The sequence below is a fragment of the Nomascus leucogenys genome, chromosome 12, assembly GCF_006542625.1.
Source record: "Nomascus leucogenys isolate Asia chromosome 12, Asia_NLE_v1, whole genome shotgun sequence".
Taxonomy (NCBI): Eukaryota; Metazoa; Chordata; class Mammalia; order Primates; family Hylobatidae; genus Nomascus; species Nomascus leucogenys.
In genome coordinates this window covers 45,212,524-45,226,595 of record NC_044392.1, presented here as the reverse complement: position 1 = coordinate 45,226,595, position 14,072 = coordinate 45,212,524, and the positions used below count along the sequence as shown (strand labels likewise).

At 46.9% G+C, this 14,072-nt stretch overlaps 1 protein-coding gene across 1 annotated transcript in view; it reads right to left on the bottom strand.

Moving 5' to 3' along the window:
• ARHGEF2 (Rho/Rac guanine nucleotide exchange factor 2) overlaps window positions 1–10,390 on the bottom strand; it is a 54,169-nt gene extending 43,779 nt beyond the window's left edge. Inside the window, exon 1 of the mRNA XM_030824241.1 lies at window positions 10,125–10,390. The gene's annotated coding sequence lies outside the window, so the exon portion shown is untranslated. The remainder of the gene's footprint in view (window positions 1–10,124) is intronic.
• Between the last annotated feature and the right edge of the window lie 3,682 nt (window positions 10,391–14,072).

The following is a 14,072-nucleotide window of genomic DNA, read 5'->3' as shown; positions in this document are numbered from 1 at the left end:
TGTAATCCTAGCACTTTGGCGGATCACCTGAGGTCAGGAATTCGAGACCAACCTGGTCAACATGGTGAAGGCCCATCTCTACTAAAAATGCAAAAATTAGCCAGGCGTGGTGGTGGGCGCCTGTAATCCCAGCTCCTCAGGAGACTGAGGCAGGAGAATCACTTGAACCCGGGAGGTGGAAGTTGTGGTGAGCTGAGATAGCGCCATTGCACTCCAGCTGGGTGATAGAGCAAAACTTCATCTCAAAAATAAATAAATAAATAAATAGTAGACAAAGATAAATTAGAGAGGATCAATAAAGCCAAGAGTTGTTTTCTAGGATCAAGCAAATGAAATAGGCAAACCTCTGATAGGAATGATAAAGAAAACAAGAGAAAGCACAAATAGAATGAAAAAGCAGACCTAACTATAGAAAGAGCAGTGATTATAAAGATAAGAGAATACTACCTATGGCCAGGCACAGTGGCTCATGCCTGTAATCCCAGCACTTTGGGAGGCTGATGTGGGCAGATCTCTTGAGGTCAACAGTTGGAGACTAGCCTGGCCAACATGGCAAAACCATCTCTACAAAAAATACAAAAATTAGCTGGGTGTGGTGGCGTGCACCTGTAATCTCAGCTATTCAGGAGGCTGAGGCGTGAGAATCACTTGAACCGGGGAGATGGAAGTTGCAGTGAGCAGAAATGGCATGGCTGGGTGTGATGGCTCATGCCTATAATTCCAGCACTTTGGGAGGCTGAGGCAGGCGGATCACCTGAGGTCAGGAGGTCAGGTCGAGACCAGCCTAGCCAACATGGTGAGACCCCATCCGTACCAAAAATACAAAAATTAGCTGGGTGTGGTGGTGGGCGCCTGTAGTCCCAGCTACTCAGGAGGCTGAGGTAGGAGAATCGCTTGAACCTGGGGGACGGAGGTTGCAGTGAGCCAAGATGATGCCACTGCACTCTAGCCTGGGTGACAAGAGCAAAACTCCATCTCGAGAAAAAAAAAGAAAAAAAGAAAAGAAATCACACCACTGCACTCCAGCCTGGGTGACAGAGCAAGACTCCGTCTCAAAAAAAAAAAAAAAAAAAAGAGGTTGGGCGCGGTGGCTCACGCTTGTAATCCCAGCACTTTGGGAGGCCGAGGTGGGCGGATCACGAGGTCAGGAGATCGAGACCACGGTGAAACCCTGTCTCTACTAAAAATACAAAAAATTAGCCGGGCGTGGTGGCGGGCGCCTGTAGTCCCAGCTACTCGGAGAGGCTGAGGCAGGAGAATGGCATGAACCCGGGAGGTGGAGGTTGTGGTGAGCCAAGATTGCGCCACTGCACTCCAGCCTGGGCGTCAGAGCAAGACTCCGTCTCAAAAAAAAAAAAAAAAAAGAGTACTACCTACGACTTCATGCCAAAATGCAAATGAAGTAGACAAATTTCTAACCCCCAAAATAAAACTTACCAAAACTGAATCAAGAAGAAATAGAAACTCTGAATGGTCCTATTAAAGAAATGAAATCAGTAGTTAATCTTCCTAAAAACAAAACAAAAACACCAGGTCAAAACAGTTTTAGAGACAAGGGACAGATCTTTCAAGGAAGAGATCACTGAAATCTTATACAAACTCTTCGAAAGAATAGACAACTAAAATAAAAACTCTTTAACTCGGCCGGGCACGGTGGCTCACACCTGTAATCCCAGCACTTTGGGAGGCCAAGGTGGGTGGATCATCCAAGGTCAGGAGTTCGAGACCAGCCTCAACATGCAGAAACCCAGTCTCTACTAAAAATATAAAATTAGCAGGGTGTGGTGCTGCATGCCTATAATTCCAGCTTCTTGGGAGGCTGAGGCAGGAGAATTGTTTGAACCTGGGAGGCAGAGGTTGCGGTGAGCCGAGACCGCGCCATTCCACTCCAGCCTGGGCAACAAGAGCGAAACTCCGTCTCAAAAAAAAAAAAAAAACTCTTTAACTCTTTCTATAAGGTAAGTACAACCTTGATTCCAAAACTACACACAGACAGTATGACAAAGATAAATTATGGGCCAATCTCTCTTATGCACATAAGTACAAAAATCTTAAACAAAATATTAGGAAAGTATAGCTGATTTTATTTTTTATTATTACTTTTTTTGAGACAGTATTGTTCTGCTGCCCAGGCTGGCGTGCAGTGGCACGATCTCTGCTCACTGCAACCTCTGCCTCCTGGGTTTGAATGAGTCTCATGCTTCAGCCTCCCAAGTAGCTGGGATTACAGGAGTAACCCCCCACACCTGGCCAGTGTAGTAGATTTTAAATGGTCGCAAATTATTTGCAGTTCCTCCCATTAAGAAGGAGCCTGTCTCTTCACTCTGAATCTGGGCTGGCCTGTGACTTACTAGGATGACTAGAGTGTCACAGAAGTGCCATCATATGATTTTTGAGCCTAAGCTTCAAGAAACCTTAAAGCGTCCACTCTCGCCCACTTGGAATGCTATTTTCATCTGAACAAGCCTAAGATGGCATTCTGGAGAGGCCGTGTGGATGAGAAGCAAGGTACTGCAAGTGGCAGGCTGCCAGCTGAAATGGTAAGGAAGGCCATCCTTGATCATCAGCTCTATTCAGGCCACCAGACAATGGCAGCCACCTAAATGAGTCCAGGTGAGACCAGCCAAAATTGCCCACCCAAAGAATTGTGAGTAAAAAAAACAAAAAAAGAATTGTCATTTTAAGCTGCAAAGTTTAGGGTTGGTTTGTTACACAGCAATAAATAATTGATACAAATAAAATCCAGCAGTATGTAAAAAGATGAAATGTGTCATGACAAAGTTGGATTTATCCTAAGAATACAAAGGTGGTTTAATGTGAGAAAAATCCTTAAATGTAATTTACCTCAATAATATATTAAAGGAGAAGGGGTGTGGTGGGTCATGTCTGTAATTGCAGCACTTTGGGAGGCTGAGGTGAGGCTGAGGTGGGAGATCACTTGAGCTCAGGAGTTTGAGACATCCTAGGCAATATGGTGAAACCCCGTCTCTATCAAAAATACAAAAAATTAGCTGGGTGTGGTGGCACACGCCTGTGATCCCAGTTACTCAGGAGGCTGAGGTGGGAGGATAGTTTGAGCCCAGGTGGCAGAGGTTGCAGTGAGCCAAGATTGCACCACTGCACTCCAGCCTGGGTGACAGCGAGACCCCCATCTCAAAATAATCAATAATAATATTAATATATTTAAAGAGAAAAAATATATAATCATTTTTGTAAATGCAGAAAAGCATAGGATAAAATCCAACACCCACTAACTCTAAAACCAAAGGCTTGGCAATTAGAAGGAATCCTCCTTAACCTGATAAAGAGTATCTTTTAAAACCTGCAGCCAAAAACCAACCTCAATAGTGAAACACAAGATATACTCCCTCTAAAATCAGAAACAATACTTCTTATGGCATAGTTTTTAAGAAAAAATAATAATAAAATCCAGAAATAAGACAAGGATGTCCATTACCACCATTTCTGTTCAGCACAGCACTAGAGTCCTATTTTGATGGATTAATGCTGGAAGAGAGGAGAAACACTAAATAATAAATAAATAAAAATAGAGTCCTAGTCAGCACAGGAGTGCAAGAGAAAGAAATGAAAGGAGTGGATATTGGAAAAGAAAAAAAGCAAAGCTCATTTAAAGGTGACATAGGCTGGGTGAGGTGGTTCACACTTGTAATCCCAGCACTTTAGGAGGTTAAGGTGGGAGGATCACTTGAGCACAGGAATTTGAGATCAGCCTGAGCAACATAGTGAGACCCCCATCTCTACAAAAAAAATTAAAAAAATTAGCTGGGTGTGGTGGCGCACACCTGTAGTCTCAGCTGCTGGGGTGGCTGAGGCAGGAGAATCACTTGAGACTCGGAGGTGGAGGTTGCAGTGAGCCATGATCATACCACTACACTCCAGCCTGGGTGACAGAGCAAGACTGTCTCAAAAAAAAAAACAAAAAGTAAAGATGACATAATTGTGTACTTAGAAAAGCCAAAAGAAAAAAAAAAACACACACAGATAAATGGTTTTAATTTAAAACAAGAGTTTAGCAAGATAAATGACTATAAGATTATCGTATGAGGAATAATTTTTTTTCCTTTTGAGACAGTCTCACTCTGTTGCCCAGGCTGGAGTGCAGTGGCTCAATCTCGGCTCACTGCAACCTCTGCTTCCTGGGTTTAAGTGATTCTCCTGCCTCAGCCTCCTGAGCACCTGGGATTACAGGTGCACACTACCATGCCTGGCTAATTATGTATTTTTGTAGAGATGGGGTTTCACATTGTTGGCCAGACTGGTCTCGAACTCCTAACCTCAGGTGATCCTCCTGCCTCAGCCTCCCAAGGAGCTGGGATTATAGGCATAAGCCTATAATTACTATCCTATATTATGAGGAATATATATAATATATAATATAATAATATATAATATCCTATATTATCCTATATTAGGAATAATTTAATTCCATTTCTATAAACCAAAAATAATTATAAAATATAATTTAAAAATAAGAATGTATTGGCTGGGCACGGTGGCTCACGCCTGTAATCCCAGCACTTTGGGAGGCTGAGGTGGGTGGATCACGAGGTCAGGAGATCGAGACCATCCTGGCTAACATGGTGAAACCCCGTCTCTACTAAAAATATAAAAAATTAGCCAGGCGTGGTGGTGAATGCCTATAGTCTCAGCTACTCGGGAGGCTGAGACAGGAGAATGGCGTAAACCCAGGAGGCAGAGCTTGCAGTGAGCCGAGATTGTGCCACTGCACTCCAGATTGGGTGACAGAGCAAGACTCCATCTCAAAAAAAAAAAAAAAAGAAAAAGAAAAAAAAGCAGGTATTTTTAATAGTAACCAAAACTATAAATTACCTAGAAATAAATCTAATAAAGATTGACAAGGGTTGTGTGAAGAAAATTTTTTTGTTTTTTGAGATGGAGTTTCATTCTTGTTGCCCAGGCTGGAGTGCAATGGTGCGATCTCGGCTCACCGCAACCTCCGCCTCCTGGGTTCAAGCAATTCTCCTGCCTCAGCCTCCCGAGTAGCTGGGATTAAAGGCATGTGCCACCACGCCTGGCTAATTTTGTATTTTTTTAGTAGAGACAAGGTTTCTCCATGTTGGTTAGGCTGGTCTAGAACTCCTGACCTCAGGTGATCCACCCACCTCGGCCTCCCAAAGTGCTGGGATTACAGGTGTGAGCCACTGTGCCCGGCCCATGAAGAAAATTAATACTTTATTAAAAGACATTTTGGGCTGGGCGCAGTGTAATCCCAGCACTTTGGGAGGCCGAGGCAGGTGGATCACAAGGTCAGGAGATCGAGACCATCCTGGCTAACACGGTGAAACCCCGTCTCTACTAAAAACACAAAAAATTAGCCCAGGTTGGTGGCACAAGCCTGTAGTCCCAGCTACTCGGGAGGCTGAGGCAGGAGAATCGCTTGAACCTGGGAGGCGGAGGTTGCAGTGAGCCAAGATCACACCAGTGCACTCCAGCCTGGGTGAGAGTGAGACTCCGTCTCAAAAAAAAAAAAAAAAAATAGATTTTTTTCACTAAGTAAGGGTAGAAAAATATTTTTTTAAAGACTTTTTTTTAGAAAGCCTAAGTAAATAAATAGTTACATTATTTTTCATGGATAGATAAACTCAATATTGGAAATAGGTCAATTCATCCTACATTAATCTTTGTTTTGTTTTGAGATGGAGTCTCGCTCTTGTTGCCCAGGCTAAAGTGCAATGGCACGATCTTGGCTCACTGCAACCTCTGCCTCCCAGGTTCAAGCTATTCTCCTGCCTCAGCCTCCCAAGTAGCTGGGATTGCAGGTGCCCGCCACCATGCCTGGTTAATTTTGTATTTTTAGTAGAGATGGGGTTTCACCATGTTGTTCAGGCTGGTCTCAAATTCCTGACCTCAGGTGATCCACCCACCTCAGCCTCCCAAAGTGCTGGGATTACAGGCGTAAGCCACTGCACCTGGCCCATCCTACATTAATCTTTGAATTCAGTATGATCTCAATCAAAATCCAGCAGGAATTTTTGTCTTTTAGAAATTGATAAGGTGATTCTAAATATCACACAGAAATGCAAAGGACCTAGAATCGCCTGCCACTGTACTCCAGCCTAGGCAACAGAGCAAACTCTCTCTAAAACATAAATAAAAAATAAAATAAAAATATTCCTAAAGAGAATAATAATGTTAGAAGACTTACACCACTAGATTTTAAAGACTTACAATAAGGCTATGTTAATGAAGACAATGTGATATTGGCATAAAGATAGACAAATAGACGAGGGGAATGGAAAAGAGGGCCCATATGAGTGCACTTACTTGATTGTCAACAAAGGCACCATGGCAATTTGATAGAGAAAGTAAGTTTTAAAAATAAGTGATACTGGCCGGGCACGGTGGCTCACGCCTGTAATCCCAGCACTTTAGGAGGCCCAGGCGGGTGGATCACTAGGTCAGGAGATCGAGACCATCCTGGCTAACACGGTGAAACCCCGTCTCTACTAAAAATACAAAAACATTAGCCAGGCGTGGTGGTGTGCGCCTGTTGTCCCAGCTGCTGGGGAGGCTGAGGCAGGAGAATGGCGTGAACCCAGGAGGCAGAGCTTACAGTGAGCCGAGATTGTGCCACTGCACTCCAGCCTGGGCAACAGAGCAAGACTCCGTCTCAAAAAAAAAAACAAGTGATACTGGAGCAACTCGATATTCATATGGGAAAATAAAAACAAAAAAACAAAAAATCTTGGCCGGACACAGTGGCTCACACCTGTAATCCCAGCACTTTGGGAGGCCAAGGTGGGCGGATCACTTGATGCCAGGAGTTGGAGACCAGCCTAGGCAACATAGGGAGACCCTATCTCCACAAAAATACAAAAATTTGGCCAGGCACGGTGGTGCGTGTCTGTAGTCCCAGCTACTCAGTTGGCTGAGGAGTGAGGATTACTTGAGCCCGAGAGGTGGAGGTTGCAGTGAGTCATGATCACTCCACTGCACTCCAGCCTGGGTGATAAGACTCTGAAAGAAAACTGAAAGGAACATCTAAAGTTTTAAAAGTGTAAGCACCCTACTGGCCAAACAATGAATATTGGAGCTAGACTTGGCTCATGGACTGTCAGTCTGCAATCCATTGTCTAGCTTAATGAGTCTCAAGCTTTTGTTTGTGGACATTAGTATAGTACTTATTCACACTGGCTACTGCAGGAAAAAAGTAAAACAAAACCCCCAAACATATAGATGAAGAGCGTATTAAGGAGAGCACATAAGGATTAGGTGAAGAGAGCTGAGGCATTAGAGAAGGAAGGCATAAGAGGGAAGAAAACACTACGGAAAAGGGGGAAGGAAGAAAACGTAATACCAAGAAGTGGGGAAGAGAAAAGTGGAAGAGAGGGAAAGTTACAAAGGAATGAGAAAAGGAAAAAAACATTTACTGAGCTCATCTTATGTGCCAGCCTCTGTGCTGAGTACTTTGACACCTTTTGTTCATTTAATAATCACAACTTTAAAAGACAATTTATTATTCTGATTTTCAGAAAGATAAATTGCTCAGCGGGTAAATAAATGAAGGATCTAGCAGTCAGTTCGACTCCGAAATCCTGTTCTTTCTACTACAGTACATTGAAATGGGGATCAGGGGAGACATGCAAAGATACTGATGGAGAAAAGCGGTTGATGGGATCACTTGAGGTCAGGAGTTTGAGACCAGCATGGACAACACGGTGAAACTCTGTGTCTCCTAAAAATAGAAAAATTAGCCAGGTGTGGTGGCAGGCCCCTGTAATGCCAGCTACTCAGGAGGCTGAGGCAGGAGAATTGTTTGTGTCCGGGAGGCGGAGTTTGCAGTGAGCCGAGATCGTGCCACTGCACTCCAGCCTAGGCAACAAACCAAGACTCCATCTCAAAAAATAAAAAAAGCAGGTGATGGGATGACATGGAGTTTTGTTTTGTTTTGTTTTGTTTTTTGCTGCTTCCCTGATAGGCTATATACCGCTCCCTTCAGCCTCTCCCCCAAACCATAGGTGCCCAAACAATGAGGCCAGGGTTGGAACCCCTGGCCAGCTAGACGATGAGCTGAAGGGGAGGGAACCTTTAGCCAGCAGACTTGAGACATCTCAGTGTACTCAGGGCCTCCTGGCTAGCAGGCCCAGTGGGGTCTCCAAAGCCCTTCTGTATCCTTAATGGTCCTTAAACCCTGGTTGAAGATCCCCCCAGTTGTGTTTACTTAAGCCAGAAGGCTGGGCAATCTCTATATCCTTTCTCCATCGATCATCCTATGATTACTTTGTTAAAGAATTATTATTGTTCAGGGTACCAGATCTTAGTTTCATTTCACAGATAATAAGTTCGGCTCCAGGCTGGGCATGGTGGCTCACACCTGTAATCCCAGCACTTTGAGAGGCCAAGGCGAGTGGATCACTTAAGGCCAGGAGTTTGAGACCAGCCTGGCCAACATGGTGAAAACCCATCTCTACAAAAAATACAAAAATTTGCAGGGTGCGGTGTGGCGGGAAGTCAGGGACCCCAAACGGAGGGACCAGCTGAAGAAGCCATGGCAGAAGAAGGTGGATTGTGAAGACTTCATGGACATTTATGAGTTCCCCAAATTAATACTTTTATAATTTCCTATGCCTGTCTTTACTGCAATCTCTGAACATAAAATTGTGAAGATTTCATGGACACTTATCACTTCCCCAGTCAATATCCTTGTGATTTCCTATGCCTGTCTTTACTTTAATCTCTTAAACCTGTCAGCTGAGGAGGATGTATGTCGCCTCAGGACCCTGTGATAATTGCGTTAACTGCACAAATTGTAGAGCATGTGTGTTTGAACAATATGAAATCTGGGCACTTTGAAAAAAGAACAGGATAACAGCAATTGTTCGGGGAATAAGAGAGATAACCTTAAACTATGACCGCCGGTGAGCCGGGTGGAACAGAGCCATATTTCTCTTCTTTCAAAAGCAAAGGGGAGAAATGTCGCTGAATTCTTTTTCTCAGCAAGGAACATCCCTGAGAAAGAGAATGCACCTCTGAGGGTGGGTCTATAAATGGCCCCCTTGGATGTGGCCGTCTTCTATGGTCCAGACTGTAGGGATGAAATAAACCCCAGTCTCCCATAGCACTCCCAGGCTTATTAGGAAGAGAAAATTCCCGCCTAATAAGTTTTGGTCAGACCGGTTGCTCTCAAAACCCTGTCTCCTGATAAGATGTTATCAATAACAATGGTGCCCAAAACTTCATTAGCAATTTTAATTTCGCCCCGGTCCTGTGGTCCTGTGGTCCTGTGATCTCACCCTGCCTCCATTTGCCTTGTGATATTCTATTACCTTGTGAAGTACGTGATCTCTGTGACCCACACCCTATTCGTACACTCCCTCCCCTTTTAAAAGTCCCTAATAAAAACTTGCTGGTCTTGTGGCTTGTGGGGCATCACAGAACCTACCGACATGTAATGTCTCCCCCGGATGCCCAGCTTTAAAATTTCTCTCTTTTGTACTCTGTCCCTTTATTTCTCAAACTGGCCGACGCTTAGGGAAAATAGAAAAGAACCTACGTGACTATCGGGGCAGTTCCCTGATAGTGTGGTGGCAGGTGCCTGTAATCCAAGCTGCTTGGGAGGCTGAGGCAGGAAAATCACTTGATCCCAGGAGGCAGAGGTTGCAGTGAGCCAAGATCGCGCCACTGCACTCCAGCCTGGGCAACAGAGGGAGACCCTGTCTCAAAATACATAAGGAAATAAATAAATAAGTTCAGCCCCAAATTGGGGAAATGTGGGGTCCACAGAAAGAAGTGGTTATCATTACTAGGGGAACAGGGCCCTTTTAGTGAGACAGGAACACATACACCCTCATCAACAGAGAGGCACTGACACAGAAAGGAAGAAACAGAGAGTCTTAGAGAAAAGAGACACAGGCAGGGTACCCGGAGTCAGGGACAGAGCACACAGACCCAGGGGAGCAGACAGAGGTGCATAGACGATAGATTCCGATTCGGTCAGATGGAGCCAGAGCAATGCCTGGGCACAGAGAGACCCAGCAGCTGGCAGAACAGAGGAGACATAGAATAGAATGGTGTCTAGACAGGCGAGGGGCAGGAAAGGAGGAGCAAGGCAGGGGCCTTCATGGGGATCTGTCTGTCCATACCAGCCGGGAGGGGTAGCCACCCTGGTGCTGCAGTTCCAGAAAGGTGTCCAGTTCTTCTTGGTTCTGCAGGAAGGGGGCCTCCTCGGGGCCTGGGCATCCCGATGCTTGCAGTCTCCTCCTGAAACACACATCGCCACCACTACCGTCTGTATCCAGTGGCCAGTGACGGGCACCAGGGAGGAACACCGCCTTGCCTCAGCCCAGCCCTGTTGCTTGCCCCCAGCCCAGCCCTTCCTGTTGGCATAAGCACAGCCCAGACCCAAACTGGTCCCACTTTGGGGCTCTGCTTTGCCAGAGCTGCAGAGTTGGCTGTGGGCAAGAGTGGCCCCTGCTGGTCAAAGGGCAGTACTGCCTCCAGAAGAAAGCCAGGGTTCAGGGGAAGGCGAACAGCAAGAGCAAGCTGGATTCTCCCTCCTTGCCTGGTTGCTGATGCCAACCTTTGCCCCTGCTCAGTCAAATAGTGCACTCAGGACTCCCTTCCCTCTCTAACCAAGGGGCAGAATTAATGCCTGACTGTGAAAGGTGGGTGACAGTGGGTGACACTTGAAAGACCCTGAGATACAGTTGGTGCCACATAAGGGGGGCCCAGGCATTTGGGCATCTCTGCTTTTAGCCAGCTACCCTTAGGAAGGTGCCATGAGCCCTGCAGGCATTGCTTCTCATCTGAGTTCCCACCCAAGCCAGTTCAGGGACAAGGCCCAGGGTCCTCTCCCCTCACTCCAGCCAGCCCTGCCCAGGAGCTAGGGAAGGTTGGTTCACTCACCAGAGCTAAAGGAACTTGTTCAAGGGGACCACTGTCAAAGCAGAGAGACAGTGCCCTTCCATGGCCAGCAGCCCCTACAATGTTCACTCACACTGAACTCTTCATGCTGACCCCCGGACCTTCTCTTTCTGACTTCCTCTGACTTTGGGGAAGTGGTCAGGGGTTTTCCAAGGGAGGAGGAAGAGATGATCTTTCTGCTCCAGTCCACCAAGCATATGCAGAAGTCTGAGCAAGAACAACTGATCTCACATGGCAGACATTCTGGGTTGTCCTCAGCCTGCAACCAAAAGCCCGGCAAAGACCTGGCAATGGGGCAGGCCCAATGTCCCAACCCTGAGACCACCTCTCTCAAGAAATCTCTAAAAGTTCTTTGGGCCTCAGTTTCCTTATCTGTAAAATGAGGAGATTGTGCCATATGCTCTCTGAGTTCCTTATGTGGTTCTATGAAACCCACCGTGGGAGGCGGAAGCAAGAAGATCCAGTGTCCTGATACTCCCCCTGACTCCACACCTCCCTCCCACTCCCACCCTCAGTCTGCCCTGAGAGAAGGAGATAAGAGCCACTGCGGAGAGGCATATTTTGGAAGGCAGCATCCAACCTCCCCAAAGGCCCACAAATGGGATTGAGCTCTGGTTCTCCAGGGAAAGGACTGGGGGCCCAGGTCTCCTCGACTCTTGTTGTTCTTCGGATGGTTGTCTCTTGAGGGAGATAATTAGAGAGTTATCTAGTTCCTTCCTACTTTCCCATTTTCTCCAAGGTCTAGGCCTGGAGGGAAGGAGGTACAGGAGGTCCCCTGGGGGCTTACCTATTCAGTGGGTCCTCGAGCTCCCTGCCAGGCCCCCAGCTATGTCTTTTGAAGACGTCATAGTTGCGGCCATGGGCCCGGAAAGCCCCCGACCTTCGGAGGGGTACAGCATGCGAGCCATTCCCCTCCTTTATTTCCCCCATCTCTTCTTCCTCCAGTTGTTCTCTGGATTCAACTGCAGAAAGACAGCGGCGAGTGTGGCCTCGGAGCACCTGCTCTCCACCTGCGAGGAACACATCTGGGACAGCTCTGTTCATGGGAGACACACGCAGACCAGTCTGCATCAGCAAGAAAGAAAAGGGTGAACAGGGTTCTAGAACTCTGGAACCTTGGAACTAGAAGCATCACAGTCAGCTGGACTTCGGAGCGCCTAGCCACCCCTCACTTTACTGAGACACAGAACTGGAGAATGTGTGGCTCAGGGTCACATTGTGAATTAGCTGCAGACTCAAGGCTAGAACTCAGGTTTTTGGATCCCAGTTCAGTGTCCTTTCTAATACATAAAGAGATCCTCATTGTCTCATTCTTATTCCATTTACTGAGGATTTATATAGCAGAAAGCCAAGCAAAGAGAAAGAGATATTGTTCCTATCCTCAAGGAATCAGTCTACTGAGTGGGTGAGCGTGTGTGTGTGTGCACAAGCAAACGCACAAATCACCGATGACTCCATAACTGGCTCACATATGCCAGATGCCACAAGAGAAGTTTCAACAAAAGGCTTTGGGCTGTTAAAGGAGTGAGGGCACATGACCAGTCGGGAGACTCTAAAAAGGCCAGGTGCGGTGGCTCAACCAGCGCTTTGGGAGGCTGAGGCGGGTGGATTGCTTGAGCCCAGCTGTTCTAGACCAGCCTGGGCAACATAGCGAGACGCTGTCTCCACAAAAAAACAAAATGTTAGCCGGGCGTGGTGGCATGTGCTTATAGTCCCAGCTACTTGGGAGGCTGAGGTGGGAGGATCACTTGAGCCCAGGAGTTCAAGGCTGCAGTGAGCTATGATCACGTCACTGCACTCCAGCCTGGGTGACGGAGGAAGACCCTGTTTGCTTTTGTTTTGTTTTGTTTTTTGAGACAGAGTTTCGCTCTTGTTGCCCCAGCTGGAGTGCAATGGTGCGATCTCGGCTCACTGCAACCTCTGCCTCCTAGGTTCAAGCGATTCTCCTGCCTCAGCCTCCTGAGTAGCTGAGATTACAGGCACGCCCCACCATGCCTGGATAATTTGTATTTTTAGTAGAAACGGGGTTTCACCATGTTAGCCAGGCTGGTCTCAAACTCCCAACCTCAGGTGATCTGTCCGCCTCAGCCTCCCAAAGTGCTGGGATTACAGGCGTGAGCCACCGTGCTCGGCCTTGTTTTTTTTTTGTTTGGTTGGTTGTTTTTTTTTTTTTTTTTTTTGAGACAGAGTCTCGCTCTGTCGCCCAGGCCGTAGTGCAGTGGCGCAATCTCAGCTCACTGCAAGCTCCGCCTCCCGGGTTCATGCCATTCTGGCATTCTCCTGCCTCAGCCTCCCGAGTAGCTAGGCCTATAGGTGCCTGCCACCATGCCCAGCTAATTTTTTGTATTTTTAGTAGAGAGGGGGTTTCACCGTGTTAGCCAGGATGGTCTTGATCTCCTGACTTCGTGATCTGCCTGCCTTGGCCTCCTAAAGTGCTGGGATTACAGGCATGAGCCACTGCACCGGGCCTGTTTTTGTTTTTAAAGGGGAGGAGAAAACAGAAATAAGTAGATGGCCTTTGAGATGTGCCTGGAAGGGTAAAGTGGTTAGGATTTGGCCAGGGTAGAGGGAGAGGATTTTAGGCAGATAAAGTAGCAGGGGGAGGCCGGGTGCGGTGGCTCACTTCTGTAATCCCAACACTTTGGGAGGCTGAGGTGGGCGGATCACAAGGTCAGAAGTTTGAGACCATCCTGGCTAACACGGTGAAACCCCGTCTCTACTAAAAATACAAAAAATTAGCTGGGTGTGGTGGCAGGCGCCTGTAGTCCCAGCTACTCAGGAGACTGAGGCAGGAGAATGGCATGAACCCGGGAGGCGGAGCTTGCAGTGAGCCGTGGTCGGACTCCAGCCTGGGCTACAGAGCGAGACTCTGTCTCAAAAAAAAAAAGAAAAATTAGCCGGGCGTGGTAGCAGGCGCCTATAATCCCAACTACTTGGGAGGCTGAGGCAGGAGAATCACTTAAACCCGAGAGGCGGAGGTTGCAGTGAGCCAAGATTGTGCCATTGCACTCCAGCCTGCGTGACAACAGCAAAACTCCATCTCAAAAAAAAAAAAAAAAAACAAAAAAGGTAGAAAAAAGTAGCAGGGGGAAAAGGTTCATAAGTGATAAAGTGTTGTGATTTCTCCTTCTCCCTCTCCCTTTCCTCCTCCTTCTTCTTCTCCTTCT